The following is a 23,499-nucleotide window of genomic DNA, read 5'->3' as shown; positions in this document are numbered from 1 at the left end:
CAGCGTCCATGTGTCTCAGAGAGACATAGCCCAAGGTCCGCTATGCACCAGAGCAAAAATGCCTCTCTCCGTTTTTGTCCCGCCTGCTACACCTGGTGACTGATACATAGCGCCCTCATTGGGTACTGCAGTGTAGGCTCTGTGAGTCTGACTGGTTGAGAATCACTCGCAGACTCACCAAGGCCACAATATTGATAGAGGGCGCATGCGGGGGCAAACATCATGGGGCTGCTGCAAGCAGACAAGTTCTGTTGTCAATCACTAAAGTGGTGTTGGCATGAAGTTTGACACTTAAAACAATGTAAATTTTTTTTATATATATATATATATATATATATATATATATATAGGAAGAAAGCAACCAAATCCACAACCAAGGGCATGCCTTGCATTGTGGTTGTTAACCCCTGCTACACTGTGTTGACAGATTCACTTTAAGGGTCTATTCACACGTACAGTATTCTGTGCATAGATTTGATGCGCAGGATTTGAAGCTGTGCTCAGTCATTCAGTTCACATTGAAATCTTCAGCAGAAAATCTTGTGCATCACATCTGCACAGAATACTCTACGTGTGAATAGACCATACAGGAGAAATTGACTTACCTTACCTGGAATTGCTCTCCCGTCTGCCAGTGCCCATCTTCTGCTTTTGGTGCCCAAGATTTCATGCTGCACTCAGCTTATGTCCCACCTTGGCCAGTGATAGGATGAGCGGCAGTGTGATGTAAAGGGTCCAGGCCCGGGAACCTGGAAGAAGGCACACTGCCGCTCACCCAATCACAGCCGAGGCGGGACATCACTGTGGCTGGCGATTAGCTAAGCGCAGTGTGACATGTCAGGCACCAAAAGCAGAAAGAAGACCAGGCCCAGAGGATGGGAGAGAGACTCCAGCCAGACCCGTGGAGCGGCAGAAGGTCAGTTTAATTTGGCAAAATAATTTTTTTTGCCAGAGTTCTCTTTTCTCTTTTAAGTTAGCCCACTGTCTCAGGAAGCAAAAAAGGGATGCTCAATACTGAACTATGCACGAGGAGGGGTTCATTACTGTATGTGTGTGGCCCTGGGAAATCTATCTGAAAGACCAAGAGGGAGAATCAAAATCTAAAGGAAATTTTTAAATTATGTTGTAACCAGAACAATGAGAAGCTATTAAAGGGGTACTCCGGCGCTTAGACATCTTATCCCCTATCCAAAGGATAGGGGATAAGATGCCTGATCGCGGGGGTCCCACGTGACGTCACACGCCGCCGGCCCCATGGTCGGGACCCCGGCGATCAGGCATCTTATCCCCTATCCTTTGGATAGGGGATAAGATGTCTAAATGCCGGAGTACCCCTTTAAAGGGAATCTGTCATCAGTATTACCTACACTAACCTTAAAGTACAGGCTTGTAGTGCGGGTGACACTAATGAAAATTATACTTATTTTTCCTCGCTCCGTTCTTTGGTAATCCCTGGTCTTCTGCATATGCTGATGATTCTGCTTGGTGCACAGGGGCAGTCCCAAGCCCCTTGTGTACTGTGACGTCCAGCCACCATATTCATTGTAATGCCTCCTCCCCTGTGCTGAGCCTCCTCTGCTGCAGAATAAAGCTCCACTCTGCAGCATAATGCCTGTGACTGTGGCCATTGCACATGTGGAGGAAAGGCATTATGCTGCATAGAGGAGCTCCATTCTGCAGCAGAGGAGGCTCGGCACAGGGGAGGAGGCATTCCAATGAAGATGCTGTCTGGACGTCACTGTTCATCAAGCAGCATTATTAGCATATCCCGAATAACAGAGATTACCGAAGAACGGAGGCATGGAGCAGAGAGTGGTAAGTATAATTTTTATCTGTGTCATCTGCACTACAAGTATGTACCAAGTTATTGTGTGTGATACAGATGACAGATTCCCTTTAAAGTGCAACATACATTGTTTATTTGATAGTCTGGCTATACACAGTGCACTGCTTGGCCTATTCAGGTGCATTTCCAAACACATGGGGGATTATCACATTTTTGGTCCTCTAAAGGAGGCACTCAGCAGATTCACCTATGTTAATCAGGTAAAAGTGCTGACCTGGCATTGGGGGCAGGCGAAAAACTACTGTTCTGCAGGAATACAGAAACTAGGTGAACATTACAAAAAACATCTGCCATCTTGCATGAGGACTGTGGAAAATGGGATATGTTCATTCATTCACAGTTACTTCTATTTTTATTTCTTCCTCGTATGTGTAACCAGTCATTTGTAAGGGCTATGAATCAGAGAGGAAGGAGTGAAAAAAAAAAAAGTGAAATACAGTAGATTAAACATTAAACCCTATTTAATATAATAATTTAATATTATAATATATATACAGTAAATAATATAAAATGTATTTGGTGGCTTACTGTAATAGAAGAATTGTTGAAATAATTAATTTTCAAATTTCTGGACCCTAAAAAAAACAAACAAAACAATCACAGTTTAGAGGGCTATATCTATTCCACAACTAAAATGCATGCAACAAGCTGAGGATGCTGAATGTTATAAAGCCCTGTTTAGACTGAGCAATGGGTGGTGTAAAAAATCTTTTTGAATATTTAATTGCCATTTTTCCTGAGTACAATTAGTGGTGGTGGGGGTTGGAGTTTTCCTTTTCAATAGACAGTCACTGTTGGCAACTTACAAAATAGATGGTGAACAGTGATAAAGAATAGTTGTATTGTTTACTGTGAAACTCTTGTGCAATTTGGGAAACTATCTGTACGATCTTTTGGACACTAACAATGGAGATGTTAACTATCCAGTGGAAATAAGGCTTTGTAAAGAATAGTTTTTTGCACTTCAGGGAGTTTAAAAGTATTGTTAGAGAAGAGGTCCTCTAAGGCTGCATTCACACTATAAAGTTATTCCGTATTAAAGAGCCGGTATAATGTTCCGTTATGAAAAGCCTTAAAGGGGTACTCCGGTGAAAACCTTTTTTCTTTTAAATCAACTGGTGCCGGAAAGTTAAACAGATTTGTAAATTACTTCTATTAAAAAATCTTAATCCTTCCTGTACTTATTAGCTGCTGAATACTACAGAGGAAATTCTTTTCTTTTTGGAATTCTCTCTGGTGACATCACGAGCACAGTGCTCTTTGCTGACGTCATTATAATAATAATAACAAGTCTTTATTTATTGTTGTCCTTAGTGGGATTTGAACCCAAGGCCACAGAGCTGCAAGGCAGCAGTGCTAACCACTGAGCCACCATGCTGCCCTTAGCATACATCTGCTATGCATGGTTGCTAAAATGGACAGAGATGTCAGCAGAGAGCACTGTGCTCGTGATGTCATCAGTGTTCCAAAAAGAAAGGAATTTCCTCTGTAGCATTCTACGCCTGTCAGCGTAGTGTCCAGAGCATGGAGACGCTACCAGGAGACAGGCCAGTACATCAGGAGATGTGGAGGAGACTGTAGGAGCAGGATTGCTACCTCCGCTTTTGTGCTAGGAGGAGCAGGAGAAGCACTGCCAGAGCCCTGCAAAATGACCTACATTAAGCCATAAATGTGCATGTGTCCACTCCAACGGTCAGAAACAGACTCCATGAGGGTGGCATGAAGGCCTGACGTCCACAGGTGGGGGTTGAGCTTACAGCCCAACACCGTGCAGGACATTTGGCATTTGCCAGAGAACACCAAGATTGGCAAATTCACTATTGGCGCCCTGTACTCTTCACAGATGAAAGCAGGTTCACACTGAGCACAGGTGACAGAGTCTAAAGACGTCCAGGAGAACGTTCTGCTGCCTGAAACATCCTCCAGCATGACCGGTTTGGCGGCGGGTCAGTAACAGTGTGGGGTGGCATTTCTTTGGGGGGGGGGGGGGGGGGCGCACAGCCCTCCATGTGCTTGCCAGAAGTTGTCTGACTGCCATTAGGTACCAAGATGAGATCTTCAGACCCCTTGTGAGACCATATGCTGGTGCGCTTTGCCCTGGGTTCCTCCTAATGCAAGACAATGCTAGACCTCATGTGGCTGTAGTGTGTCAACAGTTCCTGCAAGAGGAAGGCATTGATGCTATGGACTGGCCCGCCCGTTCTCCATACCTGAATCCGATTGAGCATATCTGGGACATTATGTCTCACTCCATCCACCAACACCACGTTGCACCACAGACTGTCCAGGAGTTTGCAGATGCTGTAGTCCAGGTCTGGGAGGACATCCCTCAGGAGACCATCCGCCACCTCATCAGGAGCATGCCCAGGCATTGTAGGGAGGTCATGCGGGCATGTGGAGGCCACATACACACTAAGCCTCATTTTGACTTGTTTTAAGAACATTACATCGAAGTTGGATCAGCCTCTAGTGTGGTTTTCCACTTTGATTTTGAGTGTGACTCCATATCCAGACCTCCATTGGTTGATAAATTTGATTTACATTGATAGTTTGTGTGATTTTGTTATCAGCACATTCAACTATGTAAAGATGAAAGTATTTCATATGATTAGTTCATTCATTCAGATCTAGGATGTGTTATCCTTAGCGTTCTCTGTGTGTCTCTGTGAGCAGTCCAAATACAGGAAGTGTGGGTGGACAAGCAGTGCTCTGCACACTGAGGACAAGCAAGGCTCTGTACACTGAGGACAAGTGTGACTCTGTACGCTGAGGACAAGTAGGGCTCTTTGCACTGAGGACAAGCAGGGCTCTGTACACTGAGGACAAGTGTGACTCTGTACGCTGAGGACAAGTAGGGCTCTGTGCACTGAGGACAAGCAGGGCTCTGTGCACTGAGGACAAGCAGGGCTCTGTACACTGAGGACAAGCAGGGCTCTGTGCACTGAGGACAAGCAGGGCTCTGTGCACTGAGGACAAGCAGGGCCCTGTGCACTGAGGACAAGCAGGGCTCTGTACACGGAGGACAAGCAGAGCTCTGTACACTGAGGACAAGCAGGGCTCTGTACACTGAGGACAAGCAGGGCTCTGTACACTGAGGACAAGCGGGGCTCTGTACACTGAGGACAAGCGGGGCTCTGTGCACTGAGGACAAGCAGGGCTTTCTACGCTGAGGACAAGCAGGGCTCTGTACACTGAGGACAAGCAGGGCCCTGTGCACTGAGGACAAGCAGGGCTCTACGCTGTGGACAAGCAGGGCTCTGTACACTGAGGACAAGCAGGGCTCTGTACACTGAGGACAAGCAGGGTTCTGTACACTGAGGACAAGCAAGGCTCTGTGCACTGAGGACAAGCAGGGCACTGTACACTGAGGACAAGCAGGGCTCTGTACACTGAGGACAAGCAGGGCTCTGTACATTGAGTACAAGCAGGGCTCTGTACACTGAGCACATGCTGGGCTCTATGCACTGAGGCTGTGTAACACACGCCCCTGGCTCACACATCAGAACGATTGACAAGCCAGGAGTCTGCACAGAGCCCTACTTGTCCTGTCCTCACTTTCTGTATTTGGACTCCTCATAGAGACACACTGGCAATAGATGGAGGGACAGAATTTTTTCACCCAAAAATGTACAACTTATTTACTTAATGTATATTACAAATATACATATATTATCTACATAATATCAAAAGTTTTTGTTAATGACAGGAACACATTAAGTTATTTTCATGATACTTTTATGCTAGAAAGAACGCCTCCAAATGGCACTTTAGACAGTTTTCACTTTCTGCCTGAGAAGTAGGCTGTGTATGACAGTAATGTCTAAATATAAGGCACATGGTGCTTTACATTTGATGAGTTAAAATATAGAACACAAACGCAGCTACAGTGAACATAACACATAGTAAATGACAGTCTGATATAGAGGGCCCTGACCGTGAGGGCTCTGAATTATTATCCTCTAAAAGCTTGATTCTGACCTTAATTTTTGTCCCCAAGTAAACCATAATGAAAATCGTCTAAACAGTTTGTACAATTAGATAGATTTCTGGTGCATGTCGGACAGAGAATATGACAGATGTTTTATGTGCCCTTCACCTGAATGATAAATATGTCTAAAACAAGTAGCCTTTAATAAAAGATAGAAGATGGTGCAAAGATAAACACAATTAATTAGTTTCCTGAATGCAAAATAAATCAACAATCTTCATTAAAATATCCACCATTTAGCTGCTACTTGGAAAATAAGATACATTTATCAGACTTTCTGCTCTCTTAGTGTTAGAGATAGCAGCAGGAAGGAGGTTGCACACCAGCTGCTCAGATTGTGGACTGGGGGAGAGAAACTTTGCAGGGCAGCTCCCACAGGCTGTAGATGTGGAGAAAAGCAGATACAAGGTAATCTGCCAGGGAGAAATTAAAGCTCAAAAAGCAAGCTGCAGAGGCTGTAGAAAAGAAACTATGCAAAGAGATACAGATAAAAAAGTATTGTGCACCATAGTAAGTACAAATTTATATATTTGCTCAGTTGTTTGTAGCCTTTAGGCTGAGTTCATACATCATAAAATGTAGAAGAAACTGATTGTCTAGCGCAGTGGCTCTTTAGAATGGAGTTTCTTCTACATTCAAGCATAGGCGGTGTCCACGCCAGTCCAAGCAGCAGTAAGGCACGAGGGTGACCTGACACCTTCCTGTTTTTTATAATTATTAAATGTACTGACATATTTTATTTTCAATGTGCATTTTGGTTTGTAATAAAAAACCAACAATATTTTATGGCCATTTTTATTTTTTTTGCCTATTTTGTACAATAAGATGCATGTTAAATAAAATACATCAGTAAATTTTACAATATGTTAACTAAGCCTTTATAGAGGTATTCTGTTCACCGGTTTTTATTTTTTATTTATTATTAATACTCTTGCCAAGGCTAGAAAAAAAACCTTTACTTACCTCATTCCCTGCTACCACCGTTCTGACGGAGCCTGGACTCACAGCACAGCACTTTCTAGTGTCGGCACAAGGAATTGCATGCTCAGCCAGTCAGTGATTGGTGTCCTGCCTCAGCTAGCAATTGGCTGAGATGTCAATTCCTTATGCTGACACCAACACCAGAAAGTATTGCAAAAGGGGACCAAGCTCTGTCAGAATGATGGCAGTGGGGGATGAGGGATAGGGGATAAGATGTCTGATCGCGGGGGTCCTGTCGCTGGGGACCCCCGCAATATAGCATGCAGCACCCACCTGTATCTGCTTCTGGCAGCACTGGAGGTTCTGGCTCCCGACCACAGGAAAGGAAGATCGTGACGTCACGACTCCGCCCTGTGTGATGTCACGCCCCGTCCGCTCAATGCAAGTCTATGGGAGGGGGCGTGACAGCCGTCCTTTGGATGGGGGAATAAGATGTCTAGGGGTGGAGTACCCCTTTAAGTTTTCTGCTACCTTTAGATATGAATGTTTGCTAGCTACCATAGAAATTAGATGGCTAAACATTCTGCTTAAATTAGTTGAAATTGCTGTAAAAGGTCTATGTGCAGCAGTATTGTATGTAGGCTTCTTGGAAAGTCATCCTTAATACGATTTCAATGAATTTCTGTAAAATACTAGCAGTTTTTGCACTAGCTTAAAAAAGGTGGAACACCATCTGAACATTCAATAAGCAATACGTCTTCCCTCAATTAACCTAATACTTATAAAATTTAACTGCCTAAAGACATTGTTACATTGCCTGAAATACTGTATAATGTAATGTCCAATTTTAATGTTATTACTTGGCTCGGCTTCAAGTCTTAATTAGGTGATTTCAATTGCGTCGCTGTGGATTTTCAATTACAAACAGGAAAATATTCTCCTTCCAGAGCAAGAATATCTCACATTTACCACTTTGCAAATGGGAACTTTTGTTTGCAAGGTATCCATAAAATCCAAGGTGATTACATCAAACCATCAATAGAAAGGTCATCTATAAATATAACACTTAACGTGTTTGTGTATATATGTGTAAATGTATGTTCATGCACAACATCCTAACAGCTAGAGATATTTTGATATAAATAAAGAATGGAAATTGAGGCTCAGGGTCAATGAATATTGGATGATGATATGTTTATTATAATAAAATATATATGATAATTAAAGTGTGTGGCGAACCTCACAGGGCCCTTGTGGGTTGGCAAATCCACAATAAAAATTCACAATAAATAAAATACAATACGGCAATTGTAACTAATGTCAACAGGTATTAGTAAAATTCATATCATTGTAAAACAAATATAAGTGTCCACAGTATCTGATAAAACAGCCAAAATTATTCACAGTATCCAATAAATCAGTCAAAATTATCCACAGTGACTGATAAGCCAGCCGAAAGAATTGAGATATTTTTGAGAAATTGATCTAATAGTTCAGATGGTGGGTACCATGAAAATAAAGTGCATATTAATCTCTTAGTAGTTTTGTTCAAATGAATCCCCTTGTATATGAATATTTGTAATCCGATGTATAAGTTCTGGCTCTTTATGCAAAGAGCCCGCTGCTAGAGACTGGGCAGTCTCAATGATATACAGCGATGTCTGAAGTGAGCTTATAGGGAGGATACAATGTTGCTAGACAAGTGATACTATGTATGCATACAATCGTGTAAAGGGTTTAGTTCTCTTGAATGAAACACCTGCTGCTAGAGATTTTGCTGTCTCAAATTATGCAGTGGGTTTTGCTGGGCAAATAAACAGGGGACTGAAGCGCTTGAAATGTACAGCATAGCTGTATACATAGTACCTGATGTGGCGCTGGTGGGCCTGGCTTGGTACAGATGAAGGTCGGCTGTTAGACACGGCTTCTCTCAAAAGATACAGCAAATTGTAGAGGATCCGATCCTTGTAACGGCTCTGATAATTAGCCCGGTGTAGCGTATCCTCGTGGCTGGAGCGTTGAGCATAGGTTTGATGCACCGAAAATTGAAGGGTTCTGTCTCTGGGATATTGGCTGTATGGAGTGGCACTTGGAAGGGAAAGCTGGACGCGTTTCAAGTCCTCCGTAGGACTTTTCCTCAGCAGCCAGTAAAAGTGAGTTCCCAAAGTCCTTTAGGATAGGATGAGTTCCAAAAGTCCTTTTCATAAAGAGCCAGAACTAATACATCGGATTACAAATATTGATATGGAAGGGGATTAATTTGAACAAAACTACTAAGAGATTAATATGCACTTTATTTTCATGGTACCCACCATCTGAACTATTAGATCAATTTCTCAAAAATATCTCTATTCTTTTGGCTGGCTTATCGGACACTGTGGATAATTTTTACTGATTTATCAGATACTGTGGATAATTTTGGCTGTTTTATCGGATACTGTGGACACTCTTATATTTGTTTTACAATGTTATGAATTTACTAATACCTGTTGATATTAGTTACAATTGCCGTATTGTATTTTATTTATTGTGAATTTTTATTGTGGATTTGCCAACCCACAAGGGCCCTGTGAGGTTTGGCACGTACTTTAATTATCATATATATTTTATTATTATAAACATATCATCATCCAATATTCATTGACCCTGAGCCTCAATTTCCATTTTTTTATTTATTGCATTTTACACCGTGGGTATAGGTGTTATTTGAGTAGCTCGGGTCCCAGGAAACTAGTTGATAAGAGCCTCTCCTACTCTTTATAGATATTTTGATATATCTATGTTATATGTATATAAAAAATATTGTACAGTTTAGGGATGTCCCAATACAAACAATCTCCGCAGCTCAAGAGTAAAACTGTATAGCCCAGACAGGTAAATCATACTTTAACATTCGGTCTGTCCGGCAGCAGGATGTGTAAGAATTCCGATTTGGCCGGATCAGAACATGTTCCGGAAGTTCAATATGGGATGTCCCTATATCGATGTTCTCTGCAGCTCCAAGGTAAAATAACTGTCCAGACCAGGAGCAAATCTTCATAGCAAACCTATGGTGCACTTGACAGTTCCTGATATTGACAGAGGTGTCAGCAGAGAGCACCGTGGACAGAATTAAAAAGAAATCCAAAAAGAAAGGAACTTTCTCTGTAATTTACAGCTGCTAATAAGTACTGGAAGGATTAAGATTTTTTAATAAAAGTAATTTACAAATCTGTTTAACTTTCTGGCACCAGTTGATTTGAGTACCCCTCAATGCCAATTTCCATTGGGTTCTTTTGGTATCCTTTGTGCACCGGATCGTCCAGCTCTGTTTTCCATCAGTGAACGGAATCTGCAACGGAGGTCCCAAACTACACCTATGATGCAGATGTAAACCAGGTCCTAGAAACATAGCTTGACTCATTGTATTGCCTTCCCTTCTTAACTCCCACAGATGAAATACTGCTCATTGTTAATACAGACAAAACCTACAATAAGCTATTTTGTATTCGTAACTGTGCCCTGCTAAATGCAAATTCTTATTTCATAGCATCATTCTATGAATGCCATATTGTAGAAAGCATCTTAACGGTTGATATGAAGGTGAAAATAGGACAAAATGTATTCCGTCTCCATCACATAAACTAAAATCGTTAACGCATTTTTTGCCTTGTAATAAAATTATAGTTCTATTTTTCTTCGGCTTCACGCATTTACTTCCCACATCAGTACAATTGCAGGCCAACAAGGAAAATACATTTCAATATGGTAAGAAAGTTATAGAGGTATAAAATAAAATTGTGCCATATAAAAACAGAAGAGTAGATTTGAAAAAGGCAAAAAAACTAAAAAAAAAAACCTAAACCAAACCAGCAATGTGACTGCGTTATGATGCCGGTAAGGAAAGCCAGGGAAGGAACATAAAGACGGCGGCTTGTGTCGTTTGCATACAAAAATGTTTGTTCTGTCGGCATTATACTATGAAAGCCCCTACTTAGGGATCTAAAGGGAAGACGATTCCCAGTGGCTACGAAGGAACATTTCCGATGATTAGGAAGCTTCTGGCAATATTGGTTAAATAAGATATACAAGAAAAAAAAGGTGACGGGAAGAGACATGTGCGAAATTTAATTAACACACGCCCGCCCGTACATTAAAAGGAAAAGAGTCACTCACATAAACTCTCCCAGTGTGAAAAATTACAATTCTAAACTGCAATTCCAAGTACATTATCTGAAAGAGTCCAATCTTAAAGTCTCAGTCTCCAGGCTCTTTTCTGTATTTTCCGATTAAAACTATTACCATTCCAGAATGGGGTAATGTTTTATTGCCAGAAACTCATCGGAGATAAATTGGCAATATCCGTCCACTGCAATTAATATTCAACCAGTACTTTTTGTACTAGCTGCAGGCAAGTGTACATTTTTACTGAAAAAAAATGACTTTTTTAATGCACATTATTTAAAATATATATCTGGTCATTTTACAAGTAATATGTAAACCTTCGTAAAACCGGAGCTGGTGATAATGTTGGGAATTGACAACGGCTGCTTTTGGGGTCGTTAAATAAACACGTTTAATGGTCTTACGAACAGTCAGTGCCGTCTGACCTTTAACCATTCTGCTCCCATTACTGTCATATGCTTGTTACTCCATCTAAATCATTCAAACAGGTCAATGCCACTTGTGGATTTCTTCACAATCAACACTGACCCATTGACCCAGAGTCTGCATGGTAGGTGCTTAGGGAAATTACTGAATGCACACGTGTCATTTATTATCCTATTTTTATTGGAGATCTTCTTCGAAACATTATATTTGAAGTTTAAAGAAGACAAATATGCCTCAGTGCTCATCTATATGGAAATAAAACCTTTATGCTGCACATGAATCCCTGTTTTGGAGATACATAGGCTAATATCTCAACATACTGTACTGTTATGGCTACAGAGTGGTGGAGTGGTCTGAGTAGTAAGAACCGTGGGCTGGCATCGCCAGCTGTACACCTTGCATACATAGGCAGACAGTTTATTTCATATGCTAAAATGTATGCAGTGTGCACCAATTCTTTTTGATAAAAAATGTGCCACAGTTCACACTGTAAATTGCAACAATGGGCTCGATGGGATTCACCAGGACAGCTTTAACTATAGGTGCAAATGCTGCACCTGCCTATCTACCTGAAGGGGGAAGTCTGCCTATCTATAAATTAAGGATGGAGTGTCTACTTATCTACTCAATGAGGAAGTCTGCCTGTCTAATGGGAGGATGGAGGGGGGGGGGGTTCCTATCTACCTAATGGAGGGCTATCTGTCTAATAGGAGAAGGGGGAGGCTGCCTTCTATCTACCTAATGGAGGGGAAACTACGTAAGGGAAGAGGTGTACTACCTAGATATCTAATTGGGGTAATGCCAATCTCCTTATTGGGGGGAGTCTGCCTATCTACTTTATTAGGTCAGTCTGCCGATTTGCCTTATGTCTATCTATCTATCTATGGAGGAGTCTGCCTTTCTACCTAATAGGGAGAGTCTGCCTGTCTGCCTAATGTTAGGGGTCTGCCTTACTACATAATGGGGTAGTCTGCCTATCTTCTTTATGTGATTGGCCACCCATATCTGGGTTTACACTGCATAAATACAGTTTTCCACATATAGGTTGGCGCCATGTCAAAAAAGTGATGCTGAAATATGCTTCAGCACACGGCAGCGGGACAATTTATTTATTGGCCGAATGCAGCCAACAAGTCACTTTACTTGAGCCACCTTCCTCACGTAAACATTTATTTCGCCTACTCAATAGCACAGCAGACAAGCCTATTGAGTTCAACTACATAAAAGGTATAAGCCATATATGTGTGACAAAAAATGGCCTGTTTTTTTTGCACATGGTAGCCCTGCCTTATTTTTTAAACAAATTCATGCTCACTTTTTGCTAAGCCCCACCTCTTTGTCATGCATTGTGCAAAACTCAATTTTCTGTTATTTTGTTCTAAAAATCTGTCTAACAACACATGCACCAGTTTTTATACACAAACTGCACCACAATTCTGGCAAACACTGTTGCTTATTTCCCAACCAGCCTTCTCTATTCACAGTCAACCTCAGAACCCTTGCAACTAGGGCTCCAAAGTTGCATAACTCTTCCTTCAACATCTGCTAGATACACTTGGCTTCTCCTCTAGGAACCTTTTGATCTCATACCTGGATTTTTGTTTAATTTGACTGTGCTACAGGGTCTGTAAAGTTTGTGTAGTTCATAATATAGTGTCTGTACCTGTCTCTAACAGCTGGTCTCGCAATTCTTCTGAAATCTTTGCCTTGATGTTCATTTTTAATAGCATACAAAATTAGTGTTGTCTCAGCTTTTCCCAGGTTGCAGTGCAACCCGAAACATTAAATCACTAGTCAGGTGTTAAAAGGGAGTCTGTCTGTGGGAGTGAGATCATTCTCCAAAGGCCTGCAGGGAATTGTAGTTTAACCCCTTAAAGGGTCGCTCCCACCATCATGATTTTTTTTTCTGTCCCTGCCTATTGCACTTCTATCCCTAACACCCTTCCTGCCTTTATTTATTTTTTTTACTATTTTTAAAATGGCATTTAGTCTGCCTGGTAGTGTGCTCACTACCAGGCAGACTTCCCCAGCAGGCACCACGTCACTGATGCCTGCTGGGGGGGACTTCCGCCCTTAGTTCTCCCAACAGGGTGCCTCCAGCTGTTTCACCACTACAACTCCCAGCATGCCCTGACATCTATTGGCTGTCAGGGCATGCTGGGAGTTGTAGTGGTAAAACAACTGGAGGCACCCAGGACAGGAGTTTCATGGGGGAAGGAGTGAGCCAGGAGCCGATGCGGGAGGGACGGGTGCGGGAGAGACTCTTCCTGCCGCTCGGTAAGTAAACCCAAACAACCCCCATCCCCCCCCCCATACCTTGCAGCAGCGCCCCCCATCCTCCCCCGTACCATGCAGCAGCGCCCCCCATCCCGCTCGTACCTTGCAGCAGCGCCCCCCATCCCCCCGCACCTTGCAGCAGCTCCCCCCATCCCCCCGTACCTTAGAGCAGCACTCCCCGCACCTTGCTGTAGCAGCCATCCCCCCGCGCCGCCCGCACCTTGCAGCAGGGCCGTCGGCGAGTGCGGGAAGCCGATGCGGAGCCCTGGCTGTTACTGCGCCTGCGCAAAATTTCGACTGATGCCCTGCCGGAATCAGTCGGAATTTTGCAGTGACGTCACTCCGCACTGCATTCGGCCACTAGGAGGGCGCCCCCTAGTGGCCGAATTAAAAATTGCTTTTAAAATGTTTTAAAAGCATTTTTTTTTAATAAAAGTATATTAGAGATATGTTGTAGTACTTGAGTACTACAACATATCAAAAATTATTTTTCATGACAGTGCCCATTTAAGGACTGAGCCCTTTTTTACCTTAAGGACCCGGCCATTTTTTGCAATTCTGACCACTGTCACTTTAAACATTAATAACTCTGGAATGCTTTTAGTTATCATTCTGATTCCGAGATAGTTTTTTCGTGACATATTCTACTTTAACATAGTGGTAAAATTTAGTGGTAACTTGCATCCTTTCTTGGTGAAAAATCCCCAAATTTGATGAAAAAATGTGAAAATTTTGCATTTTTCTAACTTTGAAGCTTTCTGCTTGTAAGGAAAATGGATATTCAAAATGATTTTTTTTTATTCACACATACAATATCTCTACTTTCTGATTGCATCATAAAATTGACAAGCTTTTACTTTTGGAAGACACCAGAGGGCTTCAAAGTTCAGCAGCAATTTTCCAATTTTTGACAAAATTTTGAAACTCGCTTTTTTTCAGGGACCAGTTCAGGTTTGAAGTGGATTTGAAGGGTCTTCATATTAGAAATACCCCATAAATTACTCCATTATAAAAACTACACCCCCAAAGTATTCAAAATGACATTCAGTCAGCGTTTTAACCCTTTAGGTGTTTCACAGGAATAGCAGCCAAGTGAAGGAGAAAATTCACAATCTTCATTTTTTACACTCGCATGTTCTTGTAGACCCAATTTTTGAATTTTTGCAAGGGGTAAAAAGGAGAAAATTTTTACTTGTATTTGAAACCCAATTTTTCTCGAGTAAGCACATACGTCATATGTCTATGTTAATTGTTCGGCGGGCGCAGTAGAGGGCTCAGAAGGGAAGGAGCAACAAATGGTTTTTGGGGGGCATGTCACCTTTAGGAAGCCCCTATGGTGCCAGAACAGCAAAAAAAAACACATGGCATTCCATTTTGGAAACTAGACCCCTCGGGGAACATTACAAGGGGTAAAGTGAACCTTAATACCCCACAGGTGATTCACGACTTTTGCATATGTAAAAAAAAAAAAAAAATTTCCCTAAAATGCTTGGTTTCCCAAAAGTTTTACATTTTTAAAAAAGGGTAATAGCAGAAAATACCCCCCAAAATTTGAAGCCCAATTTCTCCCGATTCAGAAAACACCCCATATGGGAGTGAAAAGTGCTCTGCTGGCGCACTACAGGTCTAAGAAGAGAAGGAGTCACATTTGGCTTTTTGAAAGCAAATTTTGCTCTGGGGGCATGCCGCATTTAGGAAGCCCCTATGGTGCCTCGACAGCAAAAAAAACACACATTGGCATACTATTTTGGAAACTAGACCCCTTGGGGAACATAACAAGGGCTTAAGTGAACCTTAATACCCCACAGGTGTTTCACAACTTTTGCATATGTAAAAAAAACTAACTTTTTTTTTAATCTAAAATGCTTCTTTTCCCAAAAATGTTACATTTAAAAAAAGGGTAAAAGCAGAAAATACCCCCCAAAATTTGTAACACAATTTCTCCCGAGTACGGCGATACCCCATATGTGACCCTTAACTGTTGCCTTGAAATACAACAGGGCTCCAAAGTGAGAGTGCCATGTGCATTTGAGGCCTAAATTAGGGATTGCATAGGGGTATTCTACGCCAGTGATTCACAAACAGGGTGCCTCCAGCTGTTGTAAAACTCCCAGCATGCCTGGACAGTCAGTGGCTGTCTGGTAATACTGGGAGTAGTTGTTTTGCAACAGCTGAAGGCTCCGTTTTGGAAACCGCGGCGTACCAGACTTTTTTCATTTTTATTGGGGAGGGGAGGGGGGCTGTGTAGGGGTATATGTAGTGTTTTTTACTTTTTATTTTATTGTGTGTTAGTGTAGTGTAGTGTTTTTAGGGTACAGTCGCACAGGCGAGGGTTCACAGTAATTTCTCGCTGGCAGTTTGAGAAGCGGCAGAATATTTGCCGCAGCTCAAACTTGCAGCCGGATACTTACTGTAAACCTCCGCCCATGTGAGTGTACCCTGTACATTCACATTGGGGGGAGAAACATCCAGCTGTTGCAAAACTACAACTCCCAGCATGTACGGTCTATCAGTGCATGCTGGGAGTTGTAGTTTTGCAACAGCTGGAGGCACACTGGTTGCAACCAGTGTGCCTTCAGCTGTTGCAAAAGCTACAACCCCCAGCATGTACAGACAGCAGAAGGGCATGCTGGGTCTTGTAGTTATGCAACAGCTGGAGGCATACTACTTTGGCTGGGGATGCTGGGGATTGTAGTTATGCAACAGCTGGAGACACACTGGTTTGCTACTTGTTTCACAACCAGTGTGCCTTCAGCTGTTGCAAAACTACAACTCTCAGCAGTCACCGACAGCCAACGGGCATGCTGGGAGTTGTAGTTATGCAACCAGCAGATGCACTTTAGCTGATTGTGCAAGCTGGGAGTTGTAGTTATACAACAGCTGAAGGGACACTTTTCCATGGAAAAAATGTAACTCCAGCTGTGGCAAAACTATAAGTCCCAGCATGCCCATAAGGGAATGCTGGGAGTTGTGGTGGTCTGCCTCTTGCTGTTGCATAACTACAGCTCCCAGCATGCCCTTTTTGCATGCTGGGAGCTGTTGCTAAGCAACAGCAGGAGGCTGTCACTCACCTCCTGCTGCTTCTCCGAGCACAGGTCAGTCCCGCCGCCGCCGTCGCTCCTGGGGCCCCGATACCAACATTGACGCTGGGGATCGGGGTCCCCAGCTCCTGGGGTCCACGTCCCGCACCCGCTCACGTGCTCCGGAAGAGGGGCGGAGCGGGTTGCGGGAGTGACACCCACAGCAGGTGCCCTGATTGGAAATAGCTATTTCACAAAAAAGAAAGAAGCAATGAATGGACTTACAACACAGATTCAAGAAAAAGCAGCACTCTATCCAATCAACAATGAATCCTGTAGTGCACGCAGACACTTGAGAAAGACAGCTTCAAAGTGTGCGCCAGGAAAGTTAAAAAGGAAGAAAGAAAAAAAAAATTCCCCAAAGCCACCAAAATATCTGTTCTGTGTACCCTGTAGTTATCCATGTGATTTTTGCCACCTCCTGTGGCCCCTGTTTTCTTCTAAATATTATTTTTCTTTGCTTGCAGCCCAGACTACAACTCCCAGCAGTCAGTGCGGCTCTGTGTAATGTCTGCCAGCCAATTGTTTTTACTATCTGTGTGCATGCTGTGCTGTCAGCAGCACACACTGTACATGTCTTTCTTTCAAAGTATCCTTCTCTCCAGCAATAAATCATGCTGTGCTCTGAACGGCAGCAGTCATAGATAAGATCTACTCCAGGAAAAGAGCAGCGTTACGTGCTGAGGAGACTTCTCTGCCGGCAAAATCCTTACAGAGGGAGGGGAGGTGTGGCTGTGAAGACAGAAATCATGGGGTGTTTGTCTTCCAGGAAGGTGAGGAATAGGTCTAACAGAAAGGTTTACAAAGAGACAAGCAGGATCAGATAAGGACGTCTTTTTCTCACTCCCTGCATGTAAGTGACGGCTGAAAGAGGAAAACTGCTCTTTATAGCTAATGAATGATATTTAGACAAATACATAGGTTGGTGAGAGGGAAAGGATGGGCTATGGGTTTAGTACCCTGGAGTACACCTTTAAGGCTGTCGAAACATAGCTCTCCTGTGAACACTATCTGAAAATGGAATAAACTACACCTTTGGTTGACTGGACTTTTTGTGTGCTGTAGTTTTCCCTGGGACTCACAACACAGCCATTTAGCCCCGAGACAAGCATGGATCCTTCCTAAGCATGTTCATTACAGTCTGGGAGGTAAGTGCAATTAAAGAGATCCCAATTATTGAAGAAAAAAAACATAAAAAATGTAGTCCTTATTCTTTAAAAACGTTTCACATTTTCTTTTGAAATCTCCAATGTAAAATAAGTGTATTGGATCTTCTACATTTAACAACTGGCACATATTGGAATCAGATCCTGAATGGAAAAAGGTAGCGATCATGAAACCACTAATATCTTTTAGAAAGAATTGTACGTTAAATAGGCCGCTTAGGGCACCTGCCTGCCTGCCCAACCACCCACCTACCCGCGGTCAATTATCAGTATGTCATATAAGAGGGCCAAGCCCTATGATCTCTCAGGCCGGTCCTGTTCCACTTACCGGTGAACATGTGTGCATCTCTTGCAGCTGCCCGCCCCGACAGCGGTCATTATGAAGCTTTTGGACAGACCCATGGATTCAGGAGCAGGAAAAAGCTAGGTGAAAATATTTCTCACCTAGCTTTTTCATGCTCCTGAATGTCATATCTGCTTATAATAGCTTAGCTGTTATAAACAGATATACCTATAAGTAGAATTGTCCAAACTATTTAAATATAACGTTAATTAAACCACACGATCAATGGCGTAAATGTAAAATAATACAAAAGTCCACAATTGCGTATTTTTTACTCACATCACATAATAGAAAAAAAATTAAAAGCAATCAAAAAGTCCCATCAAAACAACAATGGTACCGATAAAACTACAGATCATGGCGCAAAAAATTAGCCTCATACATCCCCATATATGGAACAATAAAAGAGTTATAGGGATCAGAAGAAGACAAAATTTCCCCTACATAAGTACTGTATCCCTTATACCACTTCCTGTGATGACACGCATATATAATGAATTATGCAAATTACCATGGCGGGTATTATTTTGCAAGAAAGGTGGCAACACTAATAGCAACCAATCAGCTAGCTTCTTTTATTTTTATCAAGTATAGGCAGCAGAAAGAACAAAAATGGAACTTATTCCAAGCGCCAGATCCCTTGAGGTAGTCAGTCTAACAAAGTAGACCAATTTCAATAAAAGGTAACATTTATTCCAAGCATAGACCCGAAACGGGCCCTTCATCAGGACAGAATGCTGATCAGCATTCTGTCCTGATGAAGGGCCCGTTTTGGGTCTGAAACGCGTTGATCTATGCTTGGAATAAATGTTACCTTTTATTGAAATTGGTCTACTTTGTTAGACTAACTACCTTAAGGGATCTGGCGCTAGGAATAAGTTCCGTTTTTGTTTCTTCTGCTGACTATACCATTACCGGACCAGACGCTGCCTGGGATTGGGGGAATCAAGCTGCAGGATCCCGTTCTATGATACATACAATATCAGATGTCGTGCTCTGAGCTAAACACCACAGGGTGAGTGTTATTACCAGCATCTTCCTATCTGTGCCTAACGTACTTCACCAGGGGCGCTATTGTGTTCCTTTTTTTCTCTTTTTCTCTTTTTATTTTTATCAAGGCCTCTATAAAATGAAAGAAGCAATCTGAACAATGGTTCTGGTTCTGGAGCCCGTGGAGGAAAAGAACGGTGTATAAAATTTGCAGGGCTTGAAACAGTTAAATCTTCCCATCAAGGAGGAGATAGACATAAAATTTTAATCCAAAAAGAGGCACAATGGATACTTAAAGGGGTACTCCGGTGAAAAACTTTTTTTTTTTTTTTAAATCAATTGGTGCCAGAAAGTTAAACAGATTTGTAAATTACTTCTCTTAAAAAATCTTAATCCTTCCTGTACTTATTAACTGCTGAATACTACAGTGTAAATTATTTTCCGTTTGAAACACAGAGCTGTCTGCTGACATCATGAGCACAGTGCTCTCTGCTGACATCTCTGTCCATTTTAGGAACTGTCCAGCGTAAAAGGAAATCCTCATAGCAAACATATGCTGTTCTGAACAGTTCCTAAAATGAACAGAGATGTCAGCGGAGAGCACTGTGGTCATGATGTCAGCAGACAGCTCTGTGTTTCAAAAAGAAAAGAATTTCCGCTGTAGTATTCAGCAGCTAATAAGTACAGGAAGGATTAAGATTTTTTTAATAGAAGTAATTTACAAATCTGTTTAACTTTCTGGCACCAGTTGCTAAAAAAATTAATAAAAAAAAAAGGTTTTTCACTGGAGTGCCCCTTTAAAGCGGGACTCCTCCCCTAGACATCTTATCCCTTATACAAAGGATAGGGGATAAGATGTCTGATTGCACTGGAACCCGGGCTGGCACCCTGGCATTCTAAACTGTTATGTTCAGAACGCCGGCTTCAGGTGGCCGTGGTCGTGATGTCAGCTGCCCGAAGCCGATATCGCCTGGGTATTGGCCTGGAGATTGCCGGGGTTGCAGCGACCAGACTCCCCACGATCAGAAATCTTATCCCCTATCCTTTAGATAGGGGATAAGATGTCTAGGGGCAGAGTATCCCTTTAAGCTTGAAGCCTTGGGGCAAATTGGCCTCAATGATAGGAACGATTTGAGTTCCTTTTTATAAAATATTGTTATGGTTTCAGTTAGTTTTGTTGTTATATGGAATAGTTAGCCTTTGGTGCTTCCTGTAACCATGGTAACTTCCTGCTTGATAAGCCAGGTGAGTTACGAATGGAGGTGTGTGCTAGGTTGAGGAAGTGCGTCAGCACGAAACAGCGCTGTTCCTTTGCATGCCCCCTACATCTGTAAAGTGCCCCCCGCTGAGGTGTCTTTGTGTATCTGAAGAAATAAAGGATACTTTGTCTTCATTGATCGGTGAGCTGCCGTCTTTATTCATTCTAAATTGGATTGGTATTGAGGGCCTTGTTATGACTGAACACCACGGAGTGAAGACTTTTACTGTGGACTTGGAGCTTTGACCACCCCTCCGTATATAGACTGAGAGCTGTTGCGAGCAGTGCCAGGTTAACCCTTTGACTGCCGTAAGTACTAAAATCACCTTTTGGTGATTAACCCCTTTAGGGGTAGGAATACACTACATTCTGGCGCCCATCAATCGTATCTGTCGGCATCCCACCAAAAACGGGATGCTGGCGTATACTGTTAATGGGAGCAGCGCACCCCATTCACCATCTACCGAGCAGAGTCACCCCGAGTGACTCTGTTCGGGACATATGCACTATTTTAGGCACACTCATGACAGGGGTTGTTGCGCTTTTGAAATAGCGCACACGTCCAGTGACTAGGTGACTCCTTTTGGCCATAGAATTGAATGAGGTCTGCTGCAGGCCAGGCCAGAGTTACGCTGTTAAAATAGTTTGACTGTTTGCTAGATCAGTAGTGTTGGTTATATGCTGCAGAAGATTCCCAGAGCATACTGGATATATAGCAAAGAAAACTGGTTTAACCAGAACAGATTAATATAGGACATCCCTTACGTGTGCCAAATAAATTCATGTAGTACCTCTGTTTGTAAAGCTCATCAGAATAAAAGTAACACCTCACAGTGTCTGCAGCAACATAAAAGAGAGGCCATAAATATGTGATTGTTGGGGGTCCATCTACCCCCCCCCCCCCGATCATCTGATTGAAGGGGCCGCAGCACTCCTGTAAGCACTGCACACTCTTCATTGTTAACATCAGCTGGAAGCCAGTTCATACTTGCCAATGGGACAACGATGCAATACCTTACACCGCCATTACAAAATATACCAATCTAATATTCATAGCCTGAGGACAGAAAATCAGTTTTAAAAGTCCTTTAACTTGCATTTTAAGAGAAACTCTGGTACTGAATTTACTGAACTGGTACTCCTGTGATCTCCTGCATGGCGCCCTGGCTCCTGGTGAGAAAAATGGCAGATGCAGAGGTGTGGTGGCCCAGTACGGGAGGTGTTACCCCGTTCCTTTACTGCCCTGTCAGGCAGCATCCTTCAATGTCCCAGGGCCCCTGCATTAGTTTTCCCATTGTAAATATGTGTCATCACTTTAAGAGATGTACCATGTGATATGTCATGTGATTGTTACCCAGGAGGTACCAGTGACCAGGTGATCCCAAGAGTGTCCTATGGGCTCCCTGCTAGTCTCCCTCATGTAAGCCCTTGGTGGAGCTAGATTCTCTCTCTTTTGCACCAAGTCTTTGCTGAGGTCAGTCGTGCCTAGTGTGTGTGTCCAGAGTATTGGGGGCCTCAACTCAAGTCCTGCAGCCACAGTAAAAAGCAAGTAAGCTAAACCTGCAGCAGTAACATAGTAATATAGTTCATAAGGTTGAGACCAGAGTCCATCAAGTTCAACGTATGTATCCCTAATGAGACCCTACTGAGTTAATCTGGAGGACAGCAAAAAAAAAACTCATACTAGAGGTAAAAAATTCCAAATATGGCAGTCAGAATAAATCCCTGGATCAACATTCTGTCCCTATAAATCTAATATACATAATCAGCAATGTTCTTACTCTCCAAAAATGCATCCAGACCCCTTTTAAATTCTTTTACAGAGTTCCCCATGACCACCTCCTCCGGGAGAGAATTCCACAGTCTCACTGCTCTTACAGTAAAGAACCCCCGTCTGTGCTGGTGTAGAAACCTTCTTTCCTCAAGACGTAGAAGATGTCCTCTTGTTATAGATACAGTCCTGAGTATAAATAGATCATGGGAGAGATCTCTGTACTGCCCCCTGATATATTTATACATAGTTATTAGGTCTCCCCTAAGCCTTCTTTTTTCTAAACTAAATAACCCTGATTCTGATAATCTTTCTGGATACCGTAGTCCTCCCATTCCCCGTATTACTTTGGTTGCCCGTCTTTGAACCCTCTCCAGCTCCACTGTATCTTTCTTGTACACTGGTGCCCAGTACTGTACACAGTATTCTATGTGTGGTCTGACTAGTGATTTGTACAGCTGTAGAATTATTTCCTTGTCGTGGGCATCTATGCCCCTATTGATACACCCCATGATTTTATTAGCCTTGGCAGCAGCTGCCCGACACTGGTCACTACAGCTAAATTTACTGTTAACTAAAACTCCCAAGTCCTTTTCCACGTCAGTCATCCCAAGTGTGCTCCCATTTAATACATAATCCCAGCCCGGATTCTTCCTCCCCATGTGCATTACCTTACATTTATCAGTGTTGAACCTCATCTGCCACTTCCCAGGCCAAACCTCCAACCTATCCAGATCCATTTGTAACAGTGCCCTGTCCTCTATTGTGTTTACCACTTTACAGAGTTTAGTATCATCTGCAAAGATTTCTACTTTACTATTCAACCCCTCTACAAGGTCATTAATGAATATATTAAATAGGACAGGACCCAATACTGACCCCTGTGGTACCCCACTAGTAACAGTCACCCAATCCGAATAAGTACCATTAATTATCACCCTCTGTTTCCTATCACTGAGCCAGTTACTTACCCACTTACACACATTCTCCCCCAGCCCAATCCTTCTAATTTTATGCACCAACCGTTTATGTGGCACTGTATCAAATGCAGTATCCGTCATCAGTCAAGTCAGTCTCTGTCAAATTGTCAAACAATGTAGCCTGCACCAAATTGTCTAGTCCTACTACAAGTCCCAGCAATCCCTTAAGGTCTCTGAGTAACTGGTCACCTCCATGGGCCCTGGCTGAACTGTATAGGCTTTACTGTGTCTACCCTCAGTAAAGCTACCGTTATCCGAAACTTGGCGTTGGAGTCATTATTTCCCCTGT

General features: G+C 42.7%; 1 protein-coding gene across 2 annotated transcripts in view; it reads right to left on the bottom strand.

Moving 5' to 3' along the window:
• Positions 1-23,499, bottom strand: part of PC (pyruvate carboxylase) — a 537,865-nt gene that overhangs the window by 489,020 nt on the left and 25,346 nt on the right. Inside the window, exon 1 of one of the 2 annotated variants that reach the window (XM_056527380.1) lies at positions 2,375-2,421. The exons of the other annotated variant lie outside the window; for it this stretch is intronic. The gene's annotated coding sequence lies outside the window, so the exon portion shown is untranslated. Of the gene's footprint in view, positions 1-2,374; positions 2,422-23,499 lie in introns of those variants that run through there. 2 annotated transcript variants of the gene reach the window in all.

Source organism: Hyla sarda, chromosome 6 (assembly GCF_029499605.1).
Source record: "Hyla sarda isolate aHylSar1 chromosome 6, aHylSar1.hap1, whole genome shotgun sequence".
In the NCBI taxonomy this organism is placed as follows: domain Eukaryota; kingdom Metazoa; phylum Chordata; class Amphibia; order Anura; family Hylidae; genus Hyla; species Hyla sarda.
This window is presented reverse-complemented; position numbering and strand designations above follow the sequence as displayed.